Genomic DNA, 16,828 nt, shown 5'->3' with positions numbered 1-16,828 from the left:
TACCTACATATCTCATGTGCTTGTTCTATTTTTATCTTGTGAGTGGCCATAATCCACATACTTTTTGTGATCTTTATTAAAATTAATTTTACAATACTATGCTATGGGAGCCGCGCTGTCCTTTTCTGTATTATATATGGAATAAAGTACATATACATAAAGAATTCAACATAAATCTGCACAATGATAATTCAACAGAATGAAATACATTATCATTGTAAGGATCCGTTATCCGCACCCCTTCCGGCGCACTCCCAGCTTAGCTAGACCTGCGATCGGGTGTCCTGCCTCCTGCAGCACATCTCGCAGACCAGTCATTACCAGCGTACCTTCTAAGGGCGCGCACGGACCTCACTCAGCACTAAATGCCGTCCCCGCTGGTCCTGCCTCCAGGCTTCGTTCGTGCGGTGATGTCACCGTTACGCAGAGCGCACCCACTATGCGCGGCACCTGCGCACGCGCGCAGAGTCTCCTCCGCTCCGCTGTGTAATAGGATTCACCTGTCTTGTCTCCATCTGCCAAGCTAAGCCATGCATAATAGGGAGTATGCTTCCTCCTCATTGGTCTGTTCATCCTAAATATATGCTCAGCCTGCCCTCTGGCACATTGGCTGAGCATAACCTTGTTTATGTGCGCGGTGTTCACTGCAGTCCTGCCTCCTGTCTGAGCCTTGCCTGTCTTGTCCTGTGTTGCCTGACCTTGCTTGTTCTTTGAATTCCACACTTCTCCGCTCCTGACCGACTTACCAACGATGATCCGTACCTCTCCGCTCCTGACCCCGGCTTACCCACGACGACCCGCACCTCTCCAATCCTGACCTTGGCTAAAGTACGTGCAATGATCCGCACCTCTCCAATCCAGACCTCGGCAAGTATCACTGACCATCCTGACCTCTCCTAACCCGACCCGGCTACCTCGACCTATCTACACTCCAGATGTGCCCTCGTGGCTGTGGGTTGGCGCTTAGCAAATCCCCACCTCGGCCTCGCGGCCACGCCTTGTTTGTGGTGAGCGCATCGTTACACAGGGACTCCTTTTCCTAATGTTTACTTTTATGTAGGAAGCGCTTATTCTTATTATGTCACATGTGTTACTGCTTTAAAGCGCTATGTACAAGTATGGCACTATATAAATAAAGATATATATACATACGTTAAGTAGTATACTTATATATTGTTAATATGTTTATATATTTATCACCAGTGTTCGACAAATCACCCAAAAATCTACTCGCCCAACGAAAAAATCTACTCGCCACCTAGTCCCGCCCCCAACTGCGCCCCTAGTCCCGCCCCCAACCCCCCGCCCCTAGTCCCGCCCCCAACTCCGCCCCTAGTCCCACCCGAACCCCGCTTTAAAATAAAATATATAAATAAAATACATTTAATAAATTCCTAGTCAGAACAACATTCATTTTTGACATAAATGTATTTATTGTATTACATTATACTACAATTAGACGTGTGTGTGTGTGTGTGTGTGTGTGTGTGTGTGTGTGTGTGTGTGTGTGTGTGTGTGTGTGTGTGTGTGTGTGTGTGTGTGTCAATGTCGGATCTAGAAATAAAAGCCAGATGTGAATGAATAGTTTCCTGAACCCCTTAACCAGTGTCTGGACGTCGGCGCTTCACAGAGAGAGACAGACAGACACACACACACAGAGAGCGGCACACCCACACACACACACAGAGAGAGAAAGAGAGACACACAGAGTAAGAGAGAGAAAGAGAGACACACAGAGAAAGAGAGAGAATGAGAGACACACACACTGAGAGAATGGGAGACAAAGAGAGAGTGCGACAGAGAGAGCGAAGAAGAGAGTGCGACAGAGAGGGAGAGGGAGACAGAGAGAGGGAGACAGAGAGAGGGAGACAGAGAGAGGGAGAGGGTGACAGAGAGAGGGAGAGGGTGACAGAGAGAGGGAGAGGGTGAGAGGGAGAGGGTGACACAGGGAGAGGGAGAGGGTGACACAGGGAGAGGGAGAGGGTGACACAGGGAGAGGGAGAGGGTGACACAGGGAGAGGGAGGGTGACACAGGGAGAGGGAGGGGGTGACACAGGGAGAGGGAGGGGTGACACAGGGAGAGGGAGGGGGTGACACAGGGAAAGGGTGACAGGGAAAGGGTGACACAGGGAAAGGGTGACACAGGGAAAGGGTGACACAGGGAAAGGGTGACACAGGGAGAGGGTGATACAGGGAGAGGGTGACACAGGGAGAGGGTGACACAGGGAGAGGGAGGGTGACAGAGGGAGGGTGACACAGGGAGAGGGAGGGTGACACAGGGAGAGGGAGGGTGACACAGGGAGAGGGAGAGGGTGACACAGGGAGAGGGTGGGTGACACATTAGAGGGAGGGTGACACAGGGAGAGGGAGGGTGACACAGGGAGAGGGAGGGTGACACAGGGAGAGGGTGACACAGGGAGAGGGTGGGTGACACATTAGAGGGAGGGTGACACATGGAGAGGGAGGGTGACACAGGGAGAGGGAGGGTGACACAGGGAGAGGGTGACACAGGGAGAGGGTGACACAGGGAGAGGGTGACACAGGGAGAGGGTGACACAGGGAGAGGGAGGGTGACAGAGGGAGGGTGACACAGGGAGAGGGAGGGTGACACAGGGAGAGGGAGGGTGACACAGGGAGAGGGAGAGGGTGACACAGGGAGAGGGTGGGTGACACATTAGAGGGAGGGTGACACAGGGAGAGGGAGGGTGACACAGGGAGAGGGTGACACAGGGAGAGGGTGACACAGGGAGAGGGTGACACAGGGAGAGGGTGACACAGGGAGAGGGTGGGTGACACATTAGAGGGAGGGTGACACAGGGAGAGGGTGACACAGGGAGAGGGAGGGTGACACAGGGAGAGGGTGACACAGGGAGAGGGTGACACAGGGAGAGGGTGGCACGGAGAGGGAGAGGGTGACACAGGGAGAGGGAGAGGGTGACACAGGGAGAGGGAGAGAGAGAGAGGGTGACACACTCACAGACACACAGACACTCACTCAGACAAACACACACACACAGGGGGGGGGGCGGGTGGCCCGATGGGAGGGGGGGGCGGATGGCCCGATGGGAGGGGGGGCGGATGGCCCGATGGGTGGGAGGAGGGGGGGCGGATGGCCCGATGGGAGGGAGGGGGGGGGCGGATGGCCCAATGGGAGGGAGGGGGGGGGTGACAGATGGCTCGATGGGAGGGAGGGGGGGGGGCGACAGATGGCCCTGCAGGGGCCTGAGGCAGACAGGCGTGGAAGGGGCTGGCTGCCGGAAGGGGGAGGAGTGGAAGCGCTGAGGAGGGAGGCCACTGCTCAGAGAGCCGGAGGCGGGGTAATCTCCCCCAACAACATGAACCCGCCTCCGGCTTTTTTTTTTTTTCTCCAGCGCGAGCGCGGGAAAAACAGCAGCGCGAGCGCGGGAAATTTGAAAAACACACGTGTGCTGCTTGGGCCAATATTTACTCGCCCGGGGGTTAAATCCACACGCCCCGGGCGTGTAAATGTATATAATTGTCGAACACTGTTTATCCCCTATGCTAGGTTGGCTTTAGTCACCTTGGCTATGTACTGTATATAATGGTCATTATACACAGTCATGATAGGCTTTAATTCCAGCCTGGAATAGGTGATAAAATCGGCAGGATTTTTTGGTGTTACTCAGTGTCACCACGTATCCGAGTTAGTGAATAGCAGTATAATAATTAATTTCGTGTTAGTTATTCATTATTTGGCGATAATATTGCCAATGTTTTTCAAATATCGACCTTTAGTAAATCTACTCCACAGTTTTATACACATACTATGTATATATCTCATACAGTAGCACCACATAGTGGTCAGAGACATTGTAACAAAGACTTGTATTTTTTTAAGAAGCGGTCCTGCTTTAAAAGGACATTTAGTTTCTACCATCTAATCAGTAACCATTATATATTTCAAATAGTCATGCAAAAGCATAGTTTCATTTTCGAAAAGTAGTTTAGTATTTACAACATCAAGGCAAAAGATACAATTTCATTTCTAATTTAGTAAATGGCCAGTAGAGGTCACTGCAGGCATGATTTTGGCTGCATTCAACAATTTGAGAACAGAGGTTTGTATATATTTATATATATAGCTCCATTAATGTACATAGCACTTCACAGCAGTAATATACATGGCAATCATATACATAACAAATTATTCTATTCTATTTCTATATTACCCCAAATTCAAATGTATTTACTAAACTATAGTGTGCTAATGCATTATGATTTCAATTTATTATTTTAAAATAATGTATCCATTTCAAGTTTTGTTGATTCGTCCCTGTTCTTTCAGCCCTCTCCCATAAAGTAATCAAGTGAATGTGCATTCGAAATATTCTATTGAAACACATCAACATCAATGTAAATAATAGCACGATTAATGTTATTTCATAAGCACTTCACTCAAACATATAACTGAATTGTAATATAGCTGCCATTGTAATATTATGTATCATACTGTAGATTAAGTTGTCTGACTTTCTTTTACGGGTTTTGGTAAGGAATTAAGTTGCTATGTATCAAAACAAAAATATATTTGACGTACAGTAGCACAGACATTTTATATATACAGTAGGTTAAACATGTATTATTTTCACATTATGGCTATTATATAACATTACATTTTGGTAAGGAATTACGTTGCTATGTATCAAAACAAAAATATATTTGACTTGGCACAGACGTTTTATATACAATAGGTTAAACATGTATTCTTTTCACAGTATGGATATTATATTATATAAAATTAAATATTATATTAAATAATTGATATTTACTAGTACTAGTAATAAATTAAAAAAAGTACACTATTTTTAATTAAAGCAGCAAAACGTATAGAACTAAACAATTACAAAAATATATATTTATTACAGGATTGAAGCAGGGGGTCTCCGGAGCTGAACTGTGTTAGTTTCAGCCCCGGGGACCCCTGCTTCCAGAGATGCTTACCTCTGTAGGGGTGCTGGTATCTCTGCAGTAATGGGGCTTGTGTGCCTAATGAAACAGCGGCTTAAATGTCTTGTGTCACACTGGCCAATAGGAAGCCGTGACATCATCCCTTGCGGCTTTATATTGTCCTGCGTGACCTGGACATTTAAACTCCACAGAGATTCCGGCACTGGAGGGGCCCAATCGTGGCCACAATGACAACAAGTTTTGCAGCCCAAAAGGTGCTGCGTGGGTCCATGCTTTTGAATAGGACCCCACAGTGTTATTCCTTTGCTTGAATGGACCATCTGCCGGGACAGAATATCGATACTTACCTTTCACATGGGCTGCGCAGTCATTTGCAGCCATGTCTCCATCTCTCCATCTGGATCCGTGTCCCTGCAGCGCTGAAGATAAGAGATCCAGTTCTACTGTACTATAGCCATATAGCCTCCACTCATGATGTATAGACCCATACATGGGCATCTACTTCACCCAGGGGGAATGAATGACAGTACAGCCCTGCATCTCTTATCTGCAGCGCTGCAGGGGTACGGGGACACGGATCCGCTCTTCTGAAAGGTGAGTATCGTATTCTCTCCCTGCAGATGGACCAAAAGGGTTAAGGCTGTGGGGTCCCATTCAGAAGCCTGGAACCGCACAGAGCTAACAATTTTGGTGGTTTACGACCCTCAGGACCGCGAGATCTCTAGCCACAGTGCAGCCACACCAGAACAGTGAACATCACGGCACGAGGACAGTAAGTATTGCTATATCTGTATGCTTCTTCAACACAGTCTTCTTAATGAATGGTAGATCCAATTCATTCATTTGGTAAATCCCTTCTTGTGCAACTTCGATGTGGTCCTTTGTGTTGTTTCCATTGCAAAATCCCACTTGCTCTCTAGGCTGGGCAAAGTCCAGTGTTTGTTTGTACTGTATATACTGTATATATTTGCATATAACTTTCTGTGGGGAGAGATATCTAGGATCCCTTCCTCCATCTTCCTCCTGTGGCTGCAGGGCAGATGTGGTGAAGTTGTGACGTTGGCTAACTCCTGTATGTGAAGCAACCTATTACTCTTCCCATTTTATTTAGGTGGCGAATTAACCTCTGTGCTTCCAGAGTGGACTGCTTCGCAATCTATCACATGCGTCTTTGACAGAGAAGGGATTAAAAATGCCTCATAAAGGTAAAATCTGATCTGGGGAAATCCATTGCAGTATCCATGAATGCTCGCAGCTTTCCATGAATTGCCAATAGCCGTGCAGATGTCTGTGGTCTGTGGTGCTGGTGTGTTAAGGGGCGACATTTCTAAACCCTGAAGTATTCCTTATAAATATCAAATTGTTGCCCACAAATTTGTAAACTTAGAGAGAGAATCAGTAAAGTAGTAATGTGTAGGTGTGTGCTGATTTTTGTGAAAGTTTTCTAAATGTATGACTTTAGCTAAGCACAAATGTCTGGAGTTCCCCCATTTTGCGAACGTATTGTACATCACTTCCTCAGATTTTATCAGCTGCAGACTTTATGTGTTTCTTTCTTTCCGCTTGTGAACAGCTGAATGTTTACACTTCACCTTTGCCTGAGTTTATACTTCATAAACAGTCAGCTGTTTGCAGAGAACGACGAGTTTCAGGAATTGTAAATAGCTAAAGAGATAACAGTTTAAAGGAGCAATCCATGCAATATCCTACATGTGTATTATAAAAAAAAATCAGTTCTGCTGTGTGTTTTTTTTTTTAAATTCAGCTCTTAATGCCATTTCTAATGAGCTTTTAACATAATGAGCATCCTTTGATCTCTATAACAGGCTTTACCCCACCTCCCCAGCAGTGCTAAATATTTGCAACACTTTCCTGTTTGTGATCATTTGTTGCCAATATTCCCAGCCATTTGAGCTGTAAACTGTAACAATAGATAATGTTACCGCAGTAATTTAAGAATACATTGTAGCTGCTGAGTTACACTGACTGAAGGATTGATTGAAACTGAAAGGCAGCCATTTAGTGAACACTGGGAAGGAGGATCTTTGCTAATCGATTACGGGAGAACTAATTGTAGTGAGTAGGAGAGGTGGTCAACTGGCAGAGACCATAGGAGGAGGTTAGAGAGATAAGATGGGCCGATGAAGTGGCATTGGGATTATTAATAGATATGTTACAGTCTCCCAGTATGACAGTAGGTGTGTCAGAAGAGAGGAAGTGAGAGAGCCAGGCTGCAAAGTGCCACGAAATTGGGATGTAAGCCCAGGGGGGTGATAGATGACAGCGACATGGAGGGAAATGGGGGGGGGAAAGAGACAGACGGTGAGGACTTCGAAGGATTAGAAGGAGAGAGAGGGAAATGGGGGTATGCAAAGTGGAGAAAGTAGTATGCCAACTCAACCACCCTGTCTAGTCCCTTGACAGGCGGTGTAGCTGAGACAGACACCACTGTAGTGGAGTGCAGCAGGAGAGGCAATCTGAGGGATGAGCCAGGTTTCCGTGATGACTAGAAGGTTCAGAGAGTTGAAAATTAACATATTGCCGTATGTTTGATGCAGACAGATCATGCGTTCTACAGGGCACAGGAAAAGGGAAGGGAGAGATTGGAGTGATTAGCAGTGCATGGTGAGATTGTGGGGCTGGGTGTGGATGTCAGAGGATTGGTATATGGTTAGGGCCAGTATTTGTGGACATTTTTTGGGGGGGAGACTGGGAGATGTGGTGTGATGTGAGAAGCAGGTGGAGTTGATAGCTGCAGAGTGAGGGAGATGACAGAGAATGGGTAATTAAGCAAAAAGGGTTTGTGGGTAAAAGTGTGGGAGCTAGGGCTAGTGGCAAAGTACAGGTGAGAGAGTAGAGAGCAGAGTAATGATTGTCCAAAGCTAAGAGGTGGCTTAAGTCATCACTTGATATGAGGCTGCAGTGTTTCCAGCTTACCCAGTGCACAAACAGCATTTGCTGGGTGCCTTCTGGCTGCTGCCAGAGACTTGCTGCTTTAGGCAGTGTTGAAGGGTGTGTTGAAAGGCGTTGCAGAGGGAATTGGAGGATGGGCCAGCGATGGAAGCAAGATGTGATGTGTGATTAGATGAGGAGAAGTAGCACATGATCTTTAGAAGATTTGTGTTACTGTATGTGGAGTAAAGATTGGCAATAAACTGTGAAGTAACAGCTTATCTACACTACAGTTCAAAGTAGCTAGATCATAGCCCTGTTGTTTATTGCATTGGTGGTAAAATCACTGTAGCAGTGGCAAGGTGAACCAAGTTTTCTTCAAGGAGTGGTACATATTTTATACTGTGATGGCTATTAATGTTCTCACAATGACAATTCTGCAGATCGTATCTCTGGAAGGACAAATAAATTAGATATCAGACGATAAGAAGGTCTAAAATGGTGCATGGTCTACATCATAAAATGTACAAGGAAAGACTAGAGGATCTCAGCATCTACGGCTTGGAGGAAAAAAGGATATGGGAGATATGATTGAAGCATTTAAATATATTAATAAGGTGCAGGAGGCAATCAGGTTTCAGAGAACGAGAAGTACTAGAACAAGAAGCCATGCCAAGTGGTGGATTTCCCAGGCTAAGGAGTCTATAGCAACAATTTTTGGGGAAGGAAATGTGTGTGTGAGTCTTACTGTGACGGTGCTTGTCTCCGATCAGGAAGTGGACCCGCAGGGCTGAGGTAGGGATGCAAATTAACTGACCAGGGCCCAGGGACAGAGTCCTGTAAGAGTATACGTAGTCGGCAAGCAGGCAGGAGGTCAGGGCTGGAGGCAGTGGTGCAAAGTCCAGGCAACAGGCAAAGGGTCAGGGCAGGCGGCAGGCAGCAAGGTCATGGTCTGGGGTCAGCAACAGGGATTCCAAATGAACAGGCTAGGCACAGCAACAGGCTAGGCACAGCAACAGGCTAGGCACAGCAACAGGGAAGGCTCACGAACAGGGAATGCTCACGAACAAGGAAGGCTCGGCTACTAGAACCCAACATGGCCAGGAACACAGGGAAACATATACAATGCTCGAGCAGGGACTGGGAGTCACTGGCTGCTATATATTCTGATGATGTCCCTACACTAGGGAGATGGGCCACCCCTGAGCCTATGGGCGGTAAAAAAATGTGATCTTATTTTTACAAGTCACAAACCGTCCTTTTGTGCTCAAGCACTACATCTGCATTATGACTCCACGGCCTTTCCCCCATGTATAATTGTATGTATGTATATCTTTATTTATATCGTGCCAACAGTGTACTCAGCGCTTCACAAAGACAATACAGTAGAGGGAATTAGGATCATCTGACTGTCCCAGCGACAATAAAAATTGCAAAGATAAGTGCATGTGGTGTTAATGCCCTTGAGGGCAAGTACTTCTAATATTTTTTTTTTAAATAAACTGGAGAAGAAGCCTATCCCTGTTTCCACCCCTGCACAAGGATTGTACTTGCTCAATGATCATCCTTGTAAGTGAACAAATTGTATGATTTTCATGCATAAAGTGAAGAGCCAATTCCTTTTTCAGCACCCCTTTCTCTGCGTTCTCTTGCCCATTTAATATCGCTTTTGTGCTCCATGAATCTGCGTCTGAAAGGCCTTGTCATTTTTCTGCGTAGTTTTTGCGATATGGGCCCTTGAGGATGTATACACAATATAGATAGTGTTTAATAGTGTACGTAGCATTTCCCGGTGTAAGGATGATGTCATTCTTTGATTAATTGAGTCAATTGTTTCTAGCCGCTTTCTGTATGTTTGTCCCTGCCATAGTATATTGTTACACAAAAGGAATTCTCCCACCATTACATGTATTTGTATTGCTACTTGATCGCAATTTAGCTTTGTTAACGGCCCTTCAGGGGTCTCCTGTCTTTATCCTTTCTCAAGGAACCCGTTTTTCATCACGGAGTCCATTGTCCTTATCAATTGGGTCACTATAAATCCATATCACCCGTAGGTACTGCAAAATGAGCAAACGTTGCACTAATTTGGGGAATGAAATCTATCTGCTCTGAGTATGATGTTATGGTCTGTTGACTTCTTATAAAAACTGGTATGGAACAAAATGTGAAACTAAACCCCTCTGCAGCGCTACCCTACTAAAATAAATAATAAACATATAAAATATAAATATAACTGTGAACGATAAAGTTAAATATAAATACAAATACAAAATGTATGTGACAATGCAGCAACAGTAATGAATTACAGAACATCTGGTGCAGCGCAAGAAAATACCTTCCACAAAGGCATACAGAAGTCCAAAATAGTGCGCTACTCAAATGGCTAAAAGGGAAGGACAGATAGGACAAACAAATATATAGCATATGAAAAACAACCAAATAGAGACAAAAAATAATGAAAGATAAGAGAAAAAAGAGCAGGACTAATAGTACATTAAGTTTCAAAGAAACTGTATTACAAAGCATACAATGGTCTCACGCACACTCTTCCGGTTCTTTTAGGAAATGGTATAAGATATCCGGCGTGGTGATGAGTGGGTATGGGACCGGGTCACATTAGTGGGTAATGGGATATCCGGCTCCCAGCTGGAGACAAGACCCCTGTACAGTCCCAGTCTCGGTCTGCGTTTTCTCCCAACTGCATGTGACGCCCTCGCCCTCTCACAGCGTCTTGCCGTGCAGTCTGCGTATACGTGTTCGTGATAGAATCTCACAGTGCGCCTTCTCAGTCTCAGCTGGATACCTCTCCAAATGCCTGAACTACAAGGTCCACAATCCTACTTGTTTCGTAACAGAATTAGCTTCATCAGGGCATGGCGACCTTCTTTCAATCTCAAATATATAGTCCAAATGTTCATTGAGAAACACTCCCATCAAACATTAATTACAGACCCTGAATAGTCCAACCTATTGGCAGGTAGAAAGTATGTGATCATCCAATTAAACATTAAAAAATACAAAACATAGGAAACTACATAAAATTAACCCTATGTAAACAGATAACTATTAGGTGGGTACTGTAAATACCTTATAAAAAGGCAGAAATACAGGAACGTATCAATATTCCCTTATAGTATCTATGTCAATCAACATATGTCTCATCAATAAAAAAAACTTATCTACAATACATTTAATAAATCTAATAACCACAATGACAATAACATAATTAAAAAAAAAAAAAAAAAATACATTCCAATCAATATAATAGGAGTTTTACAATTTATCAAATACTTGTATCATAAGTTACAGCAATGTTCAAATGAGACATACAGTACAGGCATGTATAAATATGCAAATTTACAATTACTGCGCGCGCACACACAGACTGTGTACTGACGTAGGTTCAACTGCTACAGTATTAGACTTTGAAGACAACAGCTTGCGAACGCCCCCCTGAGTTTTTAGACGGTATTGCATTATTGCAGACAGCGCTAATAATACGAGCGCTAAAATACCGTAAAATACCGGAACATATTCCGGAAAAAAATAAAACATACTGCATCTGCCCGCGGTTATCAGAGTTCCGCCGCTATGGCCGCACTAGCATAAAGGGGGTCGCAGCTGTATAAAAGGACCAAATGGTCTGAATATTCTTAATGATAACACAATGCATAACTATAAAAGATGATAAAAGTAAATAATACAAATTACAGTACTAATGTCCTAGGTGAGCAAGAAACTAATTTATAAAAAGCAGCCCGGATCTACATTCAATCCATATGGGATTAATATTCTACGGGTGTGAATCCATTCCGTTTCTTTTTGTGACAATTTGGTAATTTGTTCTGATCTGGAGCTCAGTCATCGGAAGCTTTAAAAAATGTAGCCTTGGTCCCAAATACCATTGTTACAGTCTTGTCGGTGTTTAAAAACAGTTTGTTTTGGGAAATCCAATTTTCAAGTCTCAAAACGTCAGATTGAAGTATGTGTTCAAGGTCGGAGAGGCTATGGCTGTGTGCATATAGGATTGTGTCATCCGCATACATGTGTATTGAGGCTTCCTTACAAGCTGTAGGAAGATCATTGATGAACATTGAGAAGAGTAGGGGCTCCAGAATAGAGCCTGATGGGACACCACAGGTGATATCCAGGGGGTTGGAGTTAGAGCCTGAGATGGACACATGTTGGGATCTACCTGATAGGTAGGAATGGAACCAGTTTAAAGCATGTGTCACTATTCCAGAGCACTGGAGTTTGTTAAGCAAGATAACATGATCAACAGTACCAAAAGCCTTTGCAAAATCTAGGAATATTGCACCAGTTCTCTTTCACACTGGATTTTATTGCAAACTTTTAGCAGGGTAGTTACCGTGGAGTGTTTGTGATATTTTCATTATGTGTATTAAGGTACTGCAAAACCCTGCAACTAACTGACTCCATGTAGACCAAACATTCAATAAAATGGCTAAAAGAAGAAGTGCGAGGTAAAGCACCTCATGTGAAGGAACAAATAAACTGAATACTTCCTTTAAAAGCTGCAGCTAAGCAGACGGAAACAGGCCTTGTTAATCAGCATCAGCCTAAATGCCCACTATACTGTATGTCAGCCTTAGGCTGCGCTTATACTGCCGGTGACGGCGACGCGACCGATGACGTCACCCGTCGCCATTGCGATAGTTGTAATTTAAGTTTAGGCGACATCGCTGTCTACAACGCCAGTGATGCAGGAGGAGCAAAATATAGGGAAATAAAAAACAGAAAACAGTGCAAATTTAAGTGCAGACGTTGAGACTATGATGAAATATTAATGACGATATCTTGGCTCTGCTGGTCTATCTACTTACAAGATGTAAGTGGTAAGCATGCAGTTGGCAGATTGGGCTGCCACCCCAGGTAGTATCTGTGTATTTGTGGATATCCCTCCAGGCTTATCTCGTCAGGGTAACCATGGTATACATAGGGAGGAAACAAAGCTACATAGCGCGATCTGTCTTTCCAAAAACTTTATAAAATGAATATGAACATATAAACATATAAAATGTGCACTTACAATGTGCTAGAATTAAAATAGCATTTATCACAATCACAGTGATTCTAGGGGGTTTAATCCGATCTCACCGCCTCCTCTCTGGCTCAGGATATCAGCTGTCTGCATATCCTGAGCCAGAGAGGAGGCGGTGAGATCGGATTAAACCCCCTAGAATCACTGTGATTGTGATAAATGCTATTTTAATTCTAGCACATTGTAAGTGCACATTTTATATGTTTATATGTTCATATTCATTTTATAAAGTTTTTGGAAAGACAGATCGCGCTATGTAGCTTTGTTTCCTCCCTATGTATACCATGGTTACCCTGACGAGATAAGCCTGGAGGGATATCCACAAATACACAGATACTACCTGGGGTGGCAGCCCAATCTGCCAACTGCATGCTTACCACTTACATCTTGTAAGTAGATAGACCAGCAGAGCCAAGATATCGTCATTAATATTTCATCATAGTCTCAACGTCTGCACTTAAATTTGCACTGTTTTCTGTTTTTTATTTCCCTATATTTTGCTCCTCCTGGATTGTTTGAAACACATCTTTCTACTTGGAACCCTGGAAACAGGTTCTACCAGAGGGTTTGAGCAGGGTTTCTTATTATTAGAGCACTAATATTAATTATTATTGCACTTGCACGTATCACTATTATATGTATTTAAGTTGTTAGCGCCTTATATTCACTTATTCACGATATACAACGCCAGTGATGTCAGAAAGGTGGAGGGCAGAGGGAAGGAGAACCTCTCTGATTGGCCACAAGGGGAGACCGTCACTGAAAAAATCAAATAACAGTGACTACCAGATTTTTGGTAGCATTGTCGCTTGGTCGCACCGTCGCGTGCACTATAAGCGCCAACAACACATTTGTTTGGACGCGATGTCGCCAGCACTATAAGCGCAGCCTTAGCCAACACAGCCTGAGGATCATAAGCCTGTACCAAAAAGAGTATACAGGAGATGACGGAACAGAGTTCCCTATAAATAGGGCTTTTTTCAGGGGAAATTCCATTCCAGTACCTTTTTCAATAGACCACTTGGTACATTTGATAACATTATTTTGATCATCTTCAGACCACCAGCACGGTAAGTGTGTGTGTTGTATTTTTTGTGTTTGTTGCATTTTTTGTGTATGTGTGTGTGTGGGAGGGAGATAATTATTGTGGGGGGATTGTGTGGGTATTGTGGGAAGGGGAATTGTATGGGTATCGGGAGGGAGGGGGAGGATGCGTGTGTGTATGGCCAGTGGGGGTAGGGGGAATTGACAGAGCGGGATTGAATGAGAGGAGGGTAATTAAGTGATGGAGGAGGGAGAGTGAGAGAAATACCCAGGGAGATGGGGGGGGGAGGCGAATAGAGGTGGCTCACATGGGTATGAAAGGGGGGGGGACAGAACGCAAGGCTGCTTAGGCATATGTGGGAACCCCAGTCGAAACTCTAGTCCTGGACCCCAAGAAATCTGTCGGTGGCCCTGGGTAGAGGGGAAGTAATAATACCCTGATATTGAAAACACTGCACTCTATAATGATGCTGATTATCTACTAGCTGATGACAAATGCCATGTTGTATAATGATGCAGAGTATCTATAGAAAAAGAAAGAGAAAATAAATCCTTTGAGTGGTGCACCCGTGAGTATCTATGCGCTGATAATCAGCATACTCTACTGCAGTTTGTGCCACTGTGTCTTAGTGGCGGTGCCGAGCCTCCATGCATAAACTTCATTACAATAACTCAAGTTATGCCCCTCCCCATCACTCATGGCCATCCCTCCTGAATGTCCAGTTCCCTTTAATAATAAATATAATAATAAAATCCTGCTAACTGTAGTATAACTGAACCAGTCAATGGAAATTCCTGAATTTGAAAATTGTGAGATTTGAATCGTCAAAATTGCTACTTTTGTTGCGTGCAGTAATAATGTAGATTTGTTAAACCATTAGTGCACTAGCACACACAACCCCACAGAACCACCTCCGTACTTTGCAGATGTCTCTATTACAATTAGTAAACATCCTGTTCTTTTATGCACACCCATTTATGGTTATAGCTTGGACTGGTAATGTCACTAACCTCTGGATGACACAGCTAATTGTAAAGAGGTGCCCTGCCGGGGAAGTGGAACAGAGCCAATAAATGATAACACACTGATTAATAATTGCCTTAGTCTGTACATTCTAGGAATATATGCTGTGGTCACATTGAAGTAAAAGCTCTTAACACCCTTTTGTATTGTATTGTACAGGCCAGGTATTAGGGATATCCCTGCTTCAGCACATGTGGCTCAATGAGTGGCTCAGTCTTTTTACTAAACCACCTGTGCTGAAGCAGGGATATCCTTTAAACCTGACCTGTTAGTAGTCCTTGAGGACTGGCGTTGGCCACCCCTAGTTTAGATGCAGATACTGTTTTTTTGAGCACAGCTGCTAGTTCAGTTTTGTTTCACATTATTGACACTGAAGTGTAATTTGGCACATGGGAATGAAAAATGGCCCCTTTTGTGGTTTCCATGTAATCTAAGTCCTGATTTACCCAATCCAAAACTTGGTTCCCTCCCTGGGATACCCTAAATGCATGCACCAGGCCAATGCATGGAAGCAGACTAGTCACCGATTTATTAACCATAATAACAACAACTTTCCAAGCAAAACATAAACCAAGAGGTTGCTCCATAAAGGAACATTCAAAAGAGCAGTTTATAAGGCATTGCACACATCACAACAAATTGATGAATAACGACGAGTTCCCCAGCATACAAGGAGTCCGGTCCGGGGCATTCCAACCACCTGTCCGGCAGCAACGTCCAGCAAAGAACAAAAGCAGCGCTGGGAACGTAGTTAAAATACATGTTTATTTAGAGAAATGTAAAAGTCAGATATATTAAAGATGTTTAAAAAATACAATTAGAGTGATGTCAAAAAGATCCTTTTTACCAAATCCCCCCCCCCCCCCAAAGCATGTTATGGCTCATGATATTCACACTTCACGGGAGCACAGGTAGGTAGCACTACACACCAATGGCCGCTTTGTACCCAAACAGCATAGGGATACCAACCACACTGCCGAAGGGTGTAGAAATCTCCCTACACTGTACGCTCCACTCACATTGTGTATCAATTAAACATACAATTTGTAAACACGCAATATTCATTGAATGGGAAATGCACCTATAAAATGTAATATGCACAATAATTGCCTACCTAGTTATATTTAAAGCAGATGGAGTATCAAATGTTATTTATCAAGATCTATGAATTTTCACATAATATATGTGGAGGGGGGAGGGACAAGAAACGGATAATGAACTAAATAGAATAGATGGGGTGGGGTAATAGCAAGGAGTCATAGAGGTAGAATGGGGGGAGGGGGGAAAAGTGAGAGTTTGGCAAGCAGGGAGACACCCATATTAAATACAGATGATACAAGAAAACTTCTAAAGACTAAACCCAATTGGCGCAGAAAGGGAGGAGCAGATAAGATAATAGTACAGACTAAAAAAAAACCTGAAATGCATGCTTGCGAATGCAAGAAGCCTGACAGATAAAATGGGGGAGCTTGATTTAATAGCTGCAAGGGAGCAGTATGATATCATAGGTATTTCTGAAATATGATGGGATGAAACTCATGACTGGGCAGTTAAATTAGAGGGTTATTCCCTTTTTGGAAAAATCGAGCAAATAGAAGAGGAGGTGGAGTATGTTTATATGTTAAACCGGATCTAAAACTTCGGTCATGTTTGCATTATGAGTGATTTTAATTATCCAGACATAGACTGGGGCAATGAAATTAGCATTACATCAAAAGGAAACTGTTTTTTTGGGGGTACTTAAAGACAATTATATGACCCAAATTATTGAGGAACCAACCAGGAGAGAGGCAGTACTGGATTTGGTCATATCAAACAATGTAGAAATAATAGCAAATATTCAAGTCCTGGAACATTTGTGTAACAGTGTTCAT

This window comes from Ascaphus truei, chromosome 2 (assembly GCF_040206685.1).
Source record: "Ascaphus truei isolate aAscTru1 chromosome 2, aAscTru1.hap1, whole genome shotgun sequence".
Taxonomy (NCBI): Eukaryota; Metazoa; Chordata; class Amphibia; order Anura; family Ascaphidae; genus Ascaphus; species Ascaphus truei.
Note: the sequence above shows the minus strand (reverse complement) of the source record.